Raw genomic sequence first — 17,000 nt, 5'->3', positions numbered from 1 at the left:
TATGTAAATTCAAAACCAATATGTTTTTTTTTAATAATATTTTGTTATATCAAATATTTTATTTATTCCGATTTAATTTACATCCGGATCTAAACGTTACAATTATCGACCAATAATTATTTATTTTTAAATTTATGTAACGTCTTTTTTATTTTGCTTAATAAATTTTCAATTGTGCTGTAATGGAATTAGTGTTATTAATGAACAATATAAATAATGTTAGGCATATAAACATTTAATTTGTACAGGTTCAAGGTCAGTTAAATATGTCATTCGTGTTGCCATGTATTAAATTGATAGGTAAATTTATCAATTGATCGTCGTACTTTTAATAAGATTCAATAAGACGATAGCGTCGTGGCTGCTGTAAATTATTTTTCTCTCTGTCCGATTGTGTTCTCAGGGCTGCCAGATTAAAAAAAATACTATGGAACAATGAAAAAAGTACATTACACTGTAAAGCCAAACAGAACTCGTTTAGCAATTTAACGTAATAGTTCTTCGTAAACGGGATACGGACCCTACTCTTCCTTCTACACAAGCACGCATTTACAGTCGCCATCAGTACGAATATACCATTTAAATTAAAATTTTTATTACATTTTACTAAACACTAAAAAACGTGTAGGTAGTTTTACTGTTTTTGGTTTTTGCAACATTTTGGCTATTAAATAAACATGAGATCTAAGAGTAATCTAACTCTTTATTGCCCTTCATGTAAAGTTGACAAGCATGGAGCTAGTCTTGATGTTATCGATATTCTAAATTTTCAATCTGCCTAGAAAAAATATATCTTCACATATTTTACAAAAAGTGTCAGTTTAATTTAGATACTTTCATTCCGTAACTTTGTCGCAATAAGTAGAAACTGCTGCTGAAATTCATCATCAATATTTCTCTGCGGTGATGTGAAACACCAATACCGCTCCTAAAGGCGACCGACCAATCACAGGGCAGAAAGTTAACGCAAATAGAGTAGTGAACATCTCGAATAAGTAAACAAATTCAAATTTAATATTAAACATAAATTACTAATTAATAAATTATATAATAATACCTGTAGTTTTTAATGCTTCGTAAGTACCCAATAAATATAAACCTAACAAAAAATTATTAAGAATCAAAAATTTTTCCATGGTTTGTCCACAACTAGACAACACCCCCCCCCCCTTTGAATTTAGCCAGAAAAATGCATATCATTTAATGAAATACTTTAAATATTAATGAAATCAAAATATTAGAAAAGCTGAAATGACTTCTTCCATTCTAAGCCAGAAATTATCTTATTTAAAGTTTCTGTCGAATAAAAAATAAACACAAAATTTAGTTAAAACAGGTAAAATATCATGGTACATACATGTGGGGTACACGTAGGGACTCAGTATATTATTTGACTTCTTCATATGAAATAAATATCTCACACAGTGTTTAAGATGCAAAAGTCTCCAGCTATTATTTTATTTCGCAAAACCCATTTAGAGATTAAGATCGGAAATCCCTATTTAACAGCTCGAAAATATTGTTTCACAATGTAAGTTTTATGGCACATTTTATTTCGGCATACTTAAATATTTACCGTTTAACAAAAACAATTAAAATGTAAGTACTATTTGCAAAAAATACACATGGTATACTCAGGTATGTTTAAGCGAGTCTTGATCGCTCCTTATCCATCGGTTGATGGTTATAATCGCTAGCAAGAAATATGAACAGATTATTTTTAATTTTCCAATACAATTTTGATATCAATTATACATAATAAATTATTTGATTAGTTAATTCATATTTATTATCGATTTATAAATAACAAAAAAATATTTATTCTTCACTTTTGCAAATGTTAAAAGAGTAAATTCATAAATTTAAGATTATATAATTTTCATTAAAAGTTGCTTTTAAGTTTATAATCCGCAAGAATTGACAATGGTCGGCACTTCATACAGTTTCTGTTAATCCTTTGACTCATAGTAGAAACGCATTTTTACTGTCAACAATTTTGGGACGTGTTTTTACAATAAGCAAATTCATATATTGAATTATCCCATCCTCACAAACAAATGGTGAAATATGAGTGATTCTGAAATATTTCTTCACTATTTTTTCTATCTTACTTTGGTTTCACGACAAAATTTAATATTGACTGTGGATATCTCTTAGATTAGTTCAATCTGCGGTGTAACATAAGTTATCAGATTGTTTATCCGTTATTCTACGACTATTTTAAAACTGATAAATTTATTAATCATAATAGTTTTGTAACAAACAATATTTTTAGCCGCCGTAGGTATGTAGTTGTATTTGGATGCCCTAGGTATGGCTTGTACCCCAGAGGATACGAGGCATATACAAAATACTGTATCGTGTATATACATACATATGTATGTATATTAGCTGATTCCTAAATTAAAATCTAAAATATCCTCCCAGCATAGAAACCATAAAAAATAATACATATTATTTTATTTTAAAAACTCCTAAAGAAGGTTTTATGTTTATTTTTTTAATAATTGTGTAGCATTTATGTTTTTAAATATTTTTTTTTTTAATTTTGAGATTTTTTTATGACAATTTGATTAAAGCTACAGCAGTATCCAATTATCCATACAAAAACTGTTATATCTCATATACATATTTGTATGTATTTATAATTTAGATAAACATTTTGACTAATAGTGGTTTTGAGATTCATTATTCACTGAGATCATAATCAAAAAAATAATTAGTTTTCAGTTAACTGCGGGCCACACTACATACATTTAAAACTAGTTCCTTAATCCATAACCCATCTTTGACCTCGTATCGTAGAATCGAGTTCATATACTAAATATGTAAACGACACGCGTGCCAATATTGGCACGCGATGTATTTTCAACTACACTTTACAGGTTTTATGAAATTTTATTATATTAGATTTAAATAATCCTAATGGTTGTTTATTTACAAATTTTGTTACCAAAACACTATTTAATTAAACGCTTATCAAGCCAAGACAAACAATAAAGGCGTAAGCATTATTTTATTTCCATGTTAGTAAGGAAGATATTTTTTCGTTCTTGTTTTCTTCCCGTCTTTGAGTCGAAAATAACACGCTTATATTAAATATGGTAATTTTTGGGCTTTTCGCGCCTTGTGTCTCTGAATATTTTTGAAGAATATTACTTCGTTGGAAAAATACCTGGTGCACTCATTTGTATGATGATATGTTTGCTTATCGTATTATCCATTCTGCGAATTCTAAATATGTTATCAAAACATTACGAATACTTTTCATTGGAAGTAAATATTGCCTTTTTCTGTTATTGCTCAAATACATTGCTACATACTTTAGTCGATTTTTTAAAAGTAATTGCGTCAGTTAGATTCTTCATAATTAAATTAATGCGTTGCCTTTGCATATATTTTGTAATTCATAATGTATGAATTAACGGGGGTTTGCTGAATATATTAATTAATCTTTGCAATGTTTTAGATATATTCTTCCCAGTTACAATTATAATCAACAAATTTTTCATAACCATTTTAACAAATTATGTATCATAATTTTCTAATTCGTGACATGTTTTTTCGTAAAACATTTGCAGCCAAAAGTCACTTTATCATTTAAAAATTGAAGAACTCTTTGTATTTGTATTACTATTTTATTTAACTTTCACGTAATGATACATAAAACATATGATACTTGTTAATTAGCACGGCGCCACGTTTAAAAACCACTAATTGTTACTTCCTACTGCATTTCCCGTGCTTATCAAACCCAAACATAACTTAAAAAAATTAATCATTATATCGTTATTATATTCTTTATGTTAGGTTTGGGTTTGAACAGCAAATGGACGTTTTGTGACTCAAATTTGAGAGTGGCGCCGTGCTAACAGGTACCAAATATATTGACGCTCTTTATAACTGCATGGAAATGCTTGGCTCTATTTGTGTTAACATATTTTTCTTAAACTACATAAAATATCGTTGCTTATGACAAAATTTCGCTCTTTTAATATCACTACAATTATAAATCTAGAGCCGTAAGATCAGCGCATTTACTTTTCCAGCTGCAGTGTCTGTCTGAATGTAGAGTTGCCCAACTTGCTGCCATTACGTTATAGTTTCTAACCCTAAGGGGCGTTACTTCGCAGCCAAAAAGACGTCGTTAGAAACTGGTAATAATTAGTCCTCAGAGGTCTTGTAGTTGTGGCAGCGACGGAGTAGTGGAGGTTCGTTCCCCTCTGCCGCAGTGGTTGTCTCTGGGAGTCCTTTCGGGCCCTGACCGTCAATGATCGTATGACGTCCATGACTTCTCATTGGAGACCAGTCTTAAGTATCAAGGGTTGCAAAACTTGAAATGAATTATAATGAAATATGTTCGCTTCTCAAAAAATTTACGTTTGCTTGCTGGAGATCCTTCTGAGGTCGAATAGTGCAACGGGAATATTGTGACTTTATTGTGCTTTTTGTCGTCACGTGATATATTGTTTACCGTGCCTGTTTCGCAACAAAGAAATATTCTTTCAATGCATCAGAGAGTAATTACGTGTTATTTATGTGAAACCATTTTTTCACTGGACGTAACGAGGGCTTTTGTGTGGTCCCTTCCTTTACACTATTTTGTAACGTTCATCCTTATTGTATTGTGGTTACGGTAATTAAGTGCGCGAGTTTCAATAAGCATAACTCCCACATAGTAATATTTTCTATAGCAGATCCTTAGTTTTTCGTCAATGCTATGCGCGTATTTATTTCCTCTCAGTTTAAGGATTTAAGGTTAGTAGAAGTGCAGATATTGGATCATTTCATCCGTTTAAACGGTAGTAAGGGCCAATGATTATCATGTATTGTATTTAGGAGTCTGCCATTGTGATTCAATTTTGGGTCGAAGATGATCCTTGATAAGATCAGCGTATTATACATATTAGAGAATCAGCATAATATTTAATGCAGATACGTTCATCTTCTTTCTTACTTCAGTTTTGGTAAAGTTGTATCATTTCCAGTTGATGGTAATTATGCCGGGTATCATCTAACAATTATTCCAAAGAACCTATCATCTGCTTCAATGCGCTTCAAAATTGTCTGACAGACATCAATCCGTTTTTATTTACAGGTGTGGTACCTATCTATTTTTTTTCACGATGAATTCGACTGCTGCATTGAATAATGATATCATTAATTGGTTTGCCTGACCTCGCTGAGAAGTCTGCGAATTTCTTTGAACTGAAATAATTTTTTTTTGCAACATGACAAGGCCTAAATTGAATGATTCCGTTATTCTGAATGCCATCTTATATCGCGTTCTGAGCGTTCCCACTGCAGCGGCGCTGACACGATTTTATTGCTTTTGACGTGAATTTTTGACTTCTGAGAAGTGATAATTGCATTGGTCAAAATTCCGCTTTGTGCTTTATTATATTAATGAATTTCAGACTTTGAACCAGAGATGTCATTTTAGCATTTTTTAATATTTATATTTCACTAAGATTCATATATTAAGATAGTTGTCGGTGCAAGTTTAGATGCAAAATGCGTCAAAGGGAGCCATAAAAAAAGCACAAAAGCTGCGAACTCCGATGAATCGACAATTCCGGGTCTTCGGACACACTTTCACTTACAACAGTAATATTCTCACGACGATGCACAGGCCTTACCATATTTCCAACGTTCCAGTCTCTTAATTTTTTTCCCGATGTTGCGAATTGTTCGCTCGGTAGAACGATGAAATTAATCATAATCTTCCTGTAAATTTCGATGCACAGTTCGTACAGAATTGTTATTTCTGTAGAACAATTGAACAATTTTAACTCGATGAGCGGTGGTTAAGCGATCCATTTCGTAAATGTGTGATTGCAAACAAAAGAAGTGACAAATATGTATTACTAATTCCCATTAGTCAGTTTATGTCAATGGGTACGTCTTATCGATTTTGCAAGCGCGGTGAAAATTTTAGGTTACTGCTCTGCCTTCGTATTGTATCGCCATCAGTAAACTACTATTTAAACTAGTTTACTGGAGCGGTATTTTTAATTTTTATCACACTTTTAAGGTGTTTATTTGACTAGTCCTCATACACATAGCATGTAATAAAATGTTGATGTTTACTGATCGCTTGAGTTTAAAATGTTAGATACTTTAGGGGGCGTAGCCCTAGGGGTGGTTGACCTCGCGGCCAATGATGGACTTTTTATTAAGTTATATTTACATTCAACTATGGACGATTACAGCGTGACGTTTCTCGCGATGAAGGTGGAGCAGGTGGTGATGTCTCAGGGCTCTTGTGGCTGCGTGCGGCGAGGGGTTCGGGAGTTCCAGGAGTGATCTTCTGGTCTGTCGGTGAGGGTGCGTGGTTGGTTCCTCCGGACGGCTGCTGGTAGATCTTCTCTCTCTGGCTGGGTGGATCATTTGCGTCTCTTTGCTGTCTCCGACCGATGCGTCGCTGGCTCTCTGCTGTCTCCGGCCGTCTCTTGCCTCAGACCGTCTGCCCTCTCCTTCTCGGAGTCCGGGCTTATATCCTTTAGGGGTTGCATGCTTGCTGGCCAATCGCGATTGTGCATCGATCTCCTAGCCAATCGCTGCAGTCGCTTCGTAGAACTCGAGAAATCGGATGTTGCGTTTTCGAAAGCGAGTTTTTTGCTTGTCCAGACTTTCGAATTTTTCAGAATCGGTTTGCAACGTGGTGATGATTGCATCCATACCGTTTTATCACAAAATGGATTATCTTAACGACTCGTGTTGTGTGGTCAAAAGAAATCCCTCTTGTGCCATGATATTTGTCTCATTGTTAATGAATGGCCGTTTTTGGTCACGGTCATTAACAATGAGACAATTGCCCTTTTTTGTATGTGTACCTATTTGTGTGGTCGCCACAATACCTTACCAATAAACTGCTAGTATACATATATAAGGATGCAATTCGGACCATAACGGTCTCTGTTGAAGGCTTTTCGGGTTCCGCACATTCGAAAACGCTATTATGTATTATTTTGTTAATAGCGGGCCGCACAAAATCGCCTGAAGTAGATCTTGTGTCGCGTTGTATTTTTGTTATATTTTTACACACACCAACCTCGCATTGGCACCATGAAATTAATCGACGAGCAGTTATTAATTTCTCCACTTTAGCTATGGTTCTTTCGTGCGTTCTCTGGCTCCGATCCAAAGCGGTTGCTTTACGTACATATCTCTTTTGACGAAATGCTTTTAGAAATCGACCTCAACGTTCGATCGAATCGGTTTACATTGTTGTTTCGTCAGAATAGTGAAAAAAAACTGTCGCCGATTGTGTCCCTCGTCTAAGCGTGAGCGATCGATTTGCATCTATTATCTGGATTGTTAAAAAAATATTTAACAATCCATCGGTAGCGACAGGGCTGTCGAGTTTTTTCAAAACGAACAATAAGCTCGTTTACTAGGTATTGACTCGCAAAACTTGTCCCTCTCGTATAATTAGCAGCCGATTGGTTAATAATCATGATGAAATTATCTTTAACGCGATGGGTACAGGAAGCTCTGAAGTACCTAATTAAATTTGTAATTTCAATTAACCATAATACATAATGTTTGGTATATTTAATTTTACCACGAGGCACAGTCAATCTCATCGGGTTCATCATTTAAAAAATCAGTATCAATTGCATAATAAATAGGGTGTAAAAATCAATGGTATTCTACTACATCTAATTATTTTCCCAATAACTATTAAAAATCAATATCTTCCACAAAGGAGGAAAAGTCTATTCATGTGATGTTATCAATATTTATTTAATTAATCTAATTTTATAGATTAGATAAATTCCTGGTAATATTATATATCGATGATAGAAGCGTCAGAACTATATAAAATAAAATACAGTTCGGTAAAAGTGAACACCAGGATATAAAAATTCTTAATCTTGTATTAGTGTTATCACCGACTCATCGTTCTGTTGATATGCGATTAATCTCTATAATTTAGATATCAGAAAATATGTTGAAATGATTATAGATCACGACGATAAATATTTAGCACTGCCAGATGTGCGTATTTCGCCAAAATGTGTTTTCTACGAATCGCTTTCATGTATATACGTAGTTTTTTTTAGTAGTATTTTACTATCAACCTCTTTAATATAAGCTGATTAACTTTGACGACCATGTAAATTGATTTTGACAACCGAGTGGAGAATACGTATGCTTAATTAAACACAATTAGACTCTTTTATTGATCCATGTAAAATGTTTACGATACTTTTTTATTAGCTGTGATTCTCTTTTGGGTAAATTTCAATAGAAATACTGCATAGGCGTTAATAGCAAACATTTTTTTTAAATAACCCTTGTTATTATTTTGGCCAATCCGCAATATGATTAAAAAAAATTAAATATCATGATTTTTATTATTGGCATTAATCTTAAATAAAAATGTAAAATATTAATTTATTTTACACGCGAAATATATCTGATTCTTGCTGCTTTTTATACTGTAATAATGTTCGTATTAATCCTAGTTACATGGTATCTTTTAACATTGACGGCTGATTGTCGAAAGAGTATTTCACCCCTTTGGGGGTTCCTCAAGGGTCCAACCTGGGCCCTCTATTTTTTGTTATTTATTAATGCCATAAATACAGCAGTAAAAAAATCAAGTTTTCTTCTGTACGCAGATGATTTAATATTGTATAAATGCATTCGATCTGTTGCAGACTCCTCTCGGCATGGAGATGGTCTTCCGTTCCGTGGTGCCATACTGTGTCATTTTCTCGATCCTGTTCACCATCAGTTTATTCCTACGTTTTCATTGGGAACATTTTGGCTAGAGAAACTTCCACTAAAGATCTCGATACACGACGTCTGTGATAAATCTTAATTAATTAATAATTGAGGAACGCCTTTCACTTTGACAATCCATCAGTTAATCGCGTCCTCTATGACATCTTACTTCGTAGCATTCTTGAATCGGGATTTATAATTTCGAATCTCCGAATATCCAAATATTCCATTTTAGTCGAAAAGGTTCTTAAAATATCTTTATAAATGGATATTAGATTCATATCTGTTCTTATATCCCAGCGCCTTTCTTTTAGGAGCGTTGAGATACGATTCGCTGAGTTCTTGCAGAAAGTTGTATATCGCTAAGCATCTCTTCAAACTATTGAAGGGTGTTGTCGACAATCCAGCTATTCTCGAAGAATTCCATTTTGATAGCCGTTGGGGCTAAGTCGTCCACATTTGCCTAATCGCCTATGACTGTCGCCACCCGGCTCCGTAATACTCTGACATTGAACATTGATCTGTTTAATGTCGGCTACGATCATATACTTTTAATATTTTTTTTGTTTCATATATTGTTTTCGACCATCGTGACGCATTGGGGTAACCTGTTGGGTTACAGTGCTCTTAATTTAATTTAAATAAATAAATTTGAACCTTAAACATCTGATTATTTTTTAGGACCAAATTTATTTTTTACATTATTACCCATGTTTTGGAGAAAGTAAAAATCGATGAAGAGCAAAAAGAGCATAAGACCCAGATTGTAACCCTGTGGCACTCCTTAATGAGGCGACGATTACCATAGTTTACATACCGACGGCAGCGACTTAAGTAACTCGAAAAAAGATAACACTGTTCAATTAACCGAAGTTTGTTAACTTCCGAAAAAGTAGCTCATGACAAACTTTGGCTAATGCTTTTTGAAAGTTGGTGTAGATATAAAGGGTGATCCAATTCCAGTTTTCGAATTAAAAAAAACGCACAAATTTAAGATTTTTTTTATAAATCTAACATTTAATGTGTTTAATTTATTATGAAAAATAATATCAATTAAATGGCCGTCTCTGTATCTTTTGCATCAGTCGATCCTTTCGATGACTTTTTTGTACATTTCTGGTGGCATTTCGACTAACTTGGCGGATGTTGGTTTTTATGTGCTCGAAAACTCCGGGTTTGTCGGCGTAGACACGACGCTTAGCATAACTCCACAAAAAAACCAACGGGGTAAAATCTTGGCGGTTATTTGATGTTACTAAAATAATGCGACCTGGGAACATTTCACAAAAAATATTCAACGTTGCACTCAATATGTGGTAAGTTACGATGTCTTGTTGTAACAATATCTTCGATTTCGTGCCAAAAATAATCGGTTATTGTGCGCCAATAGCGCTCACTATCGACTGTTACAGTCCGACTTTCATCGTTTTTAAAAAAGTAAGATTCAATGACGCCGCCTGACCACAATGCGCACCAAATAGTCACTTTTTGATGTAATGGTCTTTCGTGAATCGCAATTTTGCATTTTTACATACCTAGAGAGGTATAAATGTGCCTCATCAGAGAAAAAGATTTTCTTTGAAAAATCAGCATTTACTTCCCGCTGCTTAACAACCAATCTGCGTAAATTCTTCGCTGTCCATGGTCTTTGGGCTATAATTCTTGTGTTATCTGAATTTTATATGGGTATAAGTGCAAGTCGAGATGTAAAATGCGCCAAAGAGAGCCATATAAAGCCCAAAAACTGCGAACGCCGACGAATCGACAATTCCGGGTCTACGGCCACACTTTCACTTACAGCAGCAATATTCTCGGCTGATCTCTAACCCTTCATTTTTTCACTATGTTGCGAATTGTTCGCTCAGTAGGACGATGTAATCGTCCATAATCTTCACAGTTCGTATAGAATTTTATTTCTGTATAACAATTGAACAATTTTAACACCTCGAACGGTGGTTAAGCAATATATTTCGTAAATATGTCGTTGCAAACTAACATTTTACACTTAACACGCGTGATTATTGACAGCTGTCTGATTTACAGTGCTGCCAACATAAGAAACTCGAATTGGATAACCCTACATCGACTTGGATTCGGTCACTGCAATCGAAATGCGTTAAAGGTTATTGCCTGTAGAACGACGCGGACGAAACCCGTCTTGTTGGTCCACTAACGCTTGTTGACAGTGATTGTGAAGAATTATATCAAACAACTTAGCATCATTCTGAAGTTTTCGATACACAATTTAACACCCTTTTAGGGATCGAGGTGACTTTCATACTTTCTGAAAAGTCACCTCTTTTTTCTGGAAAGCTGTTCTCATCTGTTTCCGGGAAGCAGTGGTGTAGCACATATGATCGTCACATTGGATATACATCATTCAGCAGCATATTATGATTATCAATTTGTGGATTAGTTTGTAATGTATTAATGTGGTATTCAGGGAATTTTTTTTTTTTAAAAAACTGGGTAGCTTCTTCTTGTCCATTATATTGATAATGTAAAAAGCCGTGCTGTAACTGGCATTATTGCTCTTTTAATGTTTGTTACTATGTAGTGAATTAAAACTAATTCTGAATTTATCTTTCCAATTTCCAATTTCAAAACCAATTTTCTTGATTTAATATGTTTGTTTGAAAATTCTTAGCGGTTAATGTCTGTGCACGTTATAAGCTTTCCTTACCATATTGATCAAGGGTCAACTCATTCCTATTATATGTAAGTAAATATTTATATGTATGTCGTATTATGTTTATAAGTCCTTCATTTGACTCACCGTTTATTTGCATTTGACTCTCGCACAAACATATTTGTGTTTTTCAGAAACGATTCGAACGGGAGTCGGTATATAATAAGGCAACCCTAATCGCCGTCGATTGCCTGGAAAACGTGAAAATTATCGTGAACGGCGCATATTTCTCTTGTTACACGCGAGGTTGAATTATTGCCCAGTGTTATATTGACGTTTCAAAGGCGCCGTAGTATTAACTGGTCAGATCTGCTTCATTCCAACTAGTGTTCTCCGAGTGCTCAATTGTTTAAGTTCTGTTATACCACTGTTTTTGTACAATTACAGTCTGCCCAATTTGCGATGAATTTTGAGTAAACACTGATTACAAACAATCATGTATTGCTTCTTTACTGTAAGTTGACCCTCTTAAAAATATAAAGAGCAGTGGCAATAGAATAATAACAATTTTATTACATATTATTTTATACACCGGATTTTTTGGGCTATTTTCCGTTAAGAAACTGTCGATAAATATTTAAGATATAATATTTTTTAAATCCACACACACACCCCTGATGTATATGTTAATTTGCTCTACATTTCTGCATAAGTGTATATTAAAGAAACCATAAAAAATGCCTTATATCGATTTTAGACGTAACGTGTAAGATCCATTCTTGTTAAATTTCAAACAAAGAAAGATTAAGTAAAATCGGTCAGAATTTTGATAAATGCTATCCTTGTACAGTTGTACACTGTTATCGTTAATATTCTGATGACAGTCGACATGAATCATACATAGTCTTATCTCAAATATGTATGCGGTATTAATAATATAAATTTAAAATTCTAAACGAGTCGCGTATGAGAAGCGCAAGTGTGCGATTTAATAGGCGTTCTAGGAAAACCGCTTCGGGGTTTCCGCTCTTAATTTTCCCCTTTGCTCACGTCATTTTCTTTCAGCTTGGTAAACGCTCAACGCGTTGCATGGGTGTATCATTTTCTACAAGCTATAACGTATGCTTGAAAATATTTTAACCGGTATTATCAAAAAACTTTTAGAATAGTCCATACGCTATTCAATAAAAAATCTGAGGGTGTAGATTTGCCACTATATGTTTGATTTATAAACATATTTAAACATAAGGTTGGAATAGCATGTTGAGTTAGGTCTAGACTGGTAACTCAGAAGCCGCGGGTTCGAGCCACGACTGCGGACAGATTGTTACAAACCAAACCATATCACCGCTTCCCAGATTCTCAGTCTGGTGGTTAATAAACAGGGATCCAACTTCAGTTACCAAACTTAAAAAAAATTCAAATCTGATGATATCTTCCGTTTTTTTTATTAATCGAACATTTGATTTATGAAAAATAATATCAATTAAATGACCGCCTCTGAATCTATTGCACCAGCCGATCCTTTCGATGACTTTTTCGTACATTTCGGGTGGTATCTCGTCTATAACTTGTTGCGGATGTTGGTTTTTAGGTGCTCCAACGTTTCTGGTTTGTCGGCGTAGACACGACGCTTAGCATAATCTCACAAAAAATCCAACGGCCTTAAATCGCATGGTATTTTCGGCCAGTTGACGTCACCCAAACATGAAAACTTTTCACGCAAAGCATCCAACATTACACCCGACGTGTGGCAAGTTTTGCCGTCTTGTTAGAACCACATGTCTTGTGCCAAAAATAATCGGTTATCATGCGCCAATAGCGCTCACCGTCGACTGTTACAGTCTGACCTTAATCGTTTTCAAAAAGTAAGGCTCAATGACGCCACCTGACCACAACGCGCACCAAACAGACACTTTTTTCTAACATTACATATAGCCGATAATATACGAGAAATATTAAAAAATAAATATACAAAGTGCAGAATATATTTCTTGTCATCATTAATATATTTTGTTAATATTTTTTTCTTCGTGTTAATTTCTTTATAATTCACGTTACTTTTGTTTCTTTAAATCCTTACTATTAGGGTTCTCAATTGAATATTCGATTATTCGAATTATTCGCCCGATTTTCAACCATATTAATATTCGGATAAAATATTCGCAGTTAATTTATTTCTAATTATTTAATTTATATGCAAATCCGTTCTTTATGTGTATCAAATTCTATACATACATTATTAGCTGTTGTATATATAATAAATTCAATAAAAGTATGTATTTGAAACGTTCCATCAATTTTGCTGAATTAATTCAATCGCAGCTAATCTTAATTCTGGTTATTTGAAAAAGCTGAAATGACGTCCCTGATCAAAAAGTATATAAAATAATAAATTAAACATTTTTCTTTTTACATATTGCGACAAACTATGGTGGGCGAGTATCCTTTTTCTCCGAACAGTGGTAGAGAAGCTGGCGAATGGATGATGTCCAATGGATGCTTTTAATGTGAATTTTTGCCTTCTGAAAAGTGATAATTGTTTTTGCGTCCTCCTATTGATCAAAATTCTTCTCTTATATCAGAAGTAGTAATATCGGTAAGAATAGCTATCACCTTTTTGAAACATACTGTAGTGTCCAACTGTAATATCAATGATCCCATGAGAGATGAGTTGGCTTAGTTTGTATTTTGGACTTAATAAAAGTTCTGAATTTAGTTTTAAAAATTTTATTAGGTTAGGTTTGGGTTTGAACACCAAATGGACGTTTCGGAACTGCCAAATTCAGTTTCATATACATTTTATGTAGGCGCTCAATATTTTTTTAAAATTAACATAAAATATTTTTTGTTGTGTTCATTTCATATTAAATTAAATTTTAAAAAAACTATACTTTTTTATCATTTCTTCGGTTATATATGTAAATATAAAACCATCTGGAGTACCTCAAAGCAGTGAAAGATCGACCACCGTACATGTACGGCGATACCGCTCAAAGGATTAAGAGATAACCCGAGAATTTCTGGTTTAGAATCAGTGTCGTCAGTTCAGCTCTTTCTTTAAATTTCGATTTCATTAAAATTAAAAAAATCTAAATTCAAAGGGGCGGTGGATGCAAGTGCCTCACCCCCAAATGTGTTTTTTTAGAATTGCACTTGTACAAAATCAGCACAGTGCGGATGTTAAGTTCCAGTCATACTTGCATCAAATAACACTGTAATCCGGGGATACATGTTTTTTGCATCCTGATTAGTCACACGACTAGGGGAGGGGGTATTCATCATCACTTTCGTTTGTTTGATGCTTTGAATTAATGACTTCAATAATTGCACCTACACAGTCTACATTTTCATTGTAACATGGTAAATTGTCATCTATTGTCAAAACTTGTAAATCATCAAAAGGAGCTTGTAAATCATCATTTTTATTTAAATTTACTGTCTTAATTAATCGGAATTGTGTCCCAAATAACCGACGTAAATTACTATTAGTTACCTTATTTGGTTCCTGTTCCTTGCTGTTCGGACTAAATACCCGACTGTCCCGATAAAACAGTGGTCCAATTAAGTGGAATCGACTGTATATGAAATGCATTACGGAAACCTGTCATGAAGGTTAGATTTGTAATAGTTAAATATACCAAAATTATGTATGTACATATGTCAAAACTTTTAATACCTTTTATTACACATCCATTGAAACGATCCGTCAGAAAACGGTTCAACATTAAGACACTAATGTTGATACAAGTGCAAGATATGCAAATTAAAACTACTCTAAAATGTTAAATTATTTCATCCTTTTCTTATTGTACCGAGAGTGATGACTCGTTGTTTTTTTTGAGATATAAATTACTTAGAATAAATATTGGCACTAATTATATTTCATATCATAATGTTCGGTTATAAAATCGCAATATATATATTTTTTTATTTATGAAAAAAAAAACAAACAAGTCACTGGCACCGCATTGGCGATACGTCTATATATGCTAACGATATAATGTACGGTTTGACCTCATGCGTACATTTGGGGCTTGGCTATCTGTAAACATACAACACCCACCACCTCCTGTGTGCCCTCAAATTTTCAATCTTATAATATATTTTCAAATCGAACTCGTTAAGCTGTGGAAAAATATTATTTGTCACCCCTAATCAAACGTTTTCCTGGCCATTTTTATTCATGTCACTTCTATGATCTTATCGCTGAAAATCATAATAGCACCATTGTCGTTTGCAATGCAAATTTTTGTCTCGATTTTCATGCTAACTTGTCGTTCATTCAATATTGCGTATTGTTCGGTTTCTCCAAGTACAATTTGCTTTTCTTGTTAAGTGATCAATTTTCAATGTTAGTCAAATTAGCACCGATGGTTATTTTTTTCACTTTCGTTCAGAACTAGCTTCACTATTATATGTTATGTGGAAACTCAAACAAATAGTATATTATACTTCTTGTTGGGTAATGTTTCAAGTCGTTAGGCTTGTAGCAAAGCAATTGATATGTTTGAAAAATACTATTTAAAACTTTGCTCGATCGACAGATGGTTAAGTATAAACAGGTGTAGATTTTTTAAATAAACTATGATTTTAAACCAAACCATTGTATAATATTTCAAAATCTAATCATACTCGTAACACTAAATAAACGTTTTAAATGATCGTGTTGAAATTTTATACTATTTATTATTAATTTATTAATATAGTTGCACATTTTCAAACAATGGTTTAATATAATATAAATTTATCATTTTTTAATCACTGGTTTCCGCTTGTACGCCTTCTACAATATATACGAAACAGATATAAAATGTATTCAAAATAGATATGTGATTCAGTGAAAAACCATCTGTTTGTATCACAATTTATTTTTAGATGTATTGAATACATTTGCATCTGTGGATGATAGGATGTATTCATCACGATTAAAGTTATAGATTCCACCAGCGGGATATAACGAAATAAAAAAGGTCGTACGCCCGAATCTACATCATTATATGTATTAGGTTTTCTCATCATCTTACTGGAATGGGACATCAAAAATAAGCTTCTATTTATGTTAAGCATGTAACAATTCTTAATATATATCATTTTTTGTAACGGCTTCCGTGCCCATTATAATGGCGGTATAATAATTCATGTTGCTCTGAGATAAGAGTATTTTTTATATATCAGAAATTTAGAATCCGTTATTTTTTGCACTACTATTTCTATTTTTATAGATTAATGTGTGTATTTTTGCATGCTGTAATCTCAGTATAGCGAAGCTCACGGGATCAAAGAAAAAATTCGTTATACTGAGAACATTTTGTATGAAAGTTGTTCGGGGACAAATTGAAGGTTCGTTATACTGGGTCACATCAGTAGGCAACATTTAACAGAGGCATTTCAATGGTTTATTAGTGTTATGCATTAGCCCAATGCGTTGCAACGGGGTAAACACAATAAACACCTACTAAGTTAGTAGTGAGACACCTGACTAAATTAGTGACATATATTTTATTTATCAATAATAGCTTATCAATTATTACAGCTCACAATCAATATATGTATGTCACGATTTTCATCTGCGAGATTATGCAAAGCTAGGAAAACCCAATTCGTGGTGATCGATCAGAATTATAATTCTATA

General features: G+C 33.6%; 1 protein-coding gene across 2 annotated transcripts in view; it reads left to right on the top strand.

Annotated features, from left to right (window-relative positions):
• Nucleotides 1-17,000, top strand: part of beta4GalNAcTA (beta1,4-N-acetylgalactosaminyltransferase A) — a 38,402-nt gene that overhangs the window by 383 nt on the left and 21,019 nt on the right. Inside the window, exon 1 of one of the 2 annotated variants that reach the window (XM_088193664.1) lies at nt 11,687-11,879. The exons of the other annotated variant lie outside the window; for it this stretch is intronic. The gene's annotated coding sequence lies outside the window, so the exon portion shown is untranslated. Of the gene's footprint in view, nt 1-11,686; nt 11,880-17,000 lie in introns of those variants that run through there. 2 annotated transcript variants of the gene reach the window in all.

The sequence above is a fragment of the Plectrocnemia conspersa genome, unplaced genomic scaffold (assembly GCF_051122295.1).
Source record: "Plectrocnemia conspersa isolate PC_06_02 unplaced genomic scaffold, ASM5112229v1 ptg000001l, whole genome shotgun sequence".
Taxonomy (NCBI): Eukaryota; Metazoa; Arthropoda; class Insecta; order Trichoptera; family Polycentropodidae; genus Plectrocnemia; species Plectrocnemia conspersa.
Note: the sequence above shows the minus strand (reverse complement) of the source record. Positions and strands in the feature narration are given on the sequence as shown.